At 43.4% G+C, this 1,285-nt stretch overlaps 1 pseudogene; it reads left to right on the top strand.

The window, feature by feature from the left end:
• Positions 1-205: 205 nt before the first annotated feature.
• Positions 206-841, top strand: LOC148695213 (uncharacterized; annotated as a pseudogene).
• The last annotated feature ends 444 nt before the right edge of the window (positions 842-1,285 follow it).

Here is a 1,285-nt window from a genome sequence, read left to right as displayed (position 1 = left end):
TTGTTCATAAAACTAAATTGAACCTGTAATTTTAAATTTAGTGTCTTTGAAACCTGAAGTTTGCATTCAAACATACCACATAAAACCTGTAGTTTTCATGCATAAATTAAACCAATACATGTTTATAGAACATGTATGTTCTACGATATATGTATATGGCTTACCATATGACTAATCACGTTTTTTTTCCCTCCGTTTTAGGGACATGTCGAACTTAAACAAGCTCGATTTCTCCGCTCTAGAAGTCTCTGGAAGAAACTATCTGAAGTGGGTTCAAGACGTGAAGCTCCATTTGACTGCAAAGGTTATTAGAGCCACCATTGAGACACCCATCGCCGACAAACCTGTTGACGAAGCTCAGAAGGCTACTGCAATGATCTTCATTCGAAGACACATCCATGATGCACTGCAAACTGAGTATCTCGCTGAGGAGGACCCACGCACCCCCTGGCTTGCTCTGGCCGACCGTTTCGATCACCAGAAAGACATATACTTGCCTTAAGCAAGACACGACTGGCATCATCTTCGCTTCAAGGATTTTAAGTCCGTGAATGAATACAACTTTGAAGTTTGTAGATTCCATTCATTGTTGAAATTCTGCAAAGTATAACCAACTGAATCAGATCTCCTGGAGAAGACCTATTCTACCTTCCATGCCACCAATATTGTCCTTTAGCAACAATATAGGGCATAGAAATTCACCAAGTTTTCGGATTTGATCTCTATTTTACTTCTCACTGAAAAGCAGAACCAGCTTTTGATAAAGAATCATCAATCTCGACCAACTGGCTCGAACGCCGCGCCTGAAGCGCATGTGACCAATTCTAGTAGCCATAAATGACACACCTCGACCTAGATCGAGGCATGCTGGCCGTCATGTTGTTTGGTATCAAAGCCAATCTTTGGCCGGATATATGTCGACGAGGATGTCGGACCCCTAAGAAGGGTGGATTGTAACATCCCACATCGCCTAAAAGAGTGGATCATGTAAGCATTATATGTATATTCCCATCTTTACCTAGCACGAGGCCTTTTGGGAGCTCACTGGCTTCGGGTTCCATTGGAATTCCGAAGTTAAGCGAGTTCACGCGAGAGCAATCCCAAGATGGGTGATCTACTGGGAAGTTTTCATGTGAGTTCCCAAAAACAAAACCGTGAGGGTGTGGTAAGGGCTCAAAGCGGACAATATCATGTTACAGCGGAGTCGAGCCCAGGATGTGACAATAAATGACAAAAGAATCGTCGTGGCTATGGCAATGGGAGGCAAGCCCCACCATGGGCCCAA

This window comes from Pyrus communis, chromosome 8 (genome assembly GCF_041283825.1).
Source record: "Pyrus communis isolate YQ-2024b chromosome 8, ASM4128382v1, whole genome shotgun sequence".
Classification (NCBI taxonomy): domain Eukaryota; kingdom Viridiplantae; phylum Streptophyta; class Magnoliopsida; order Rosales; family Rosaceae; genus Pyrus; species Pyrus communis.
Note: the sequence above shows the minus strand (reverse complement) of the source record. Positions and strands in the feature narration are given on the sequence as shown.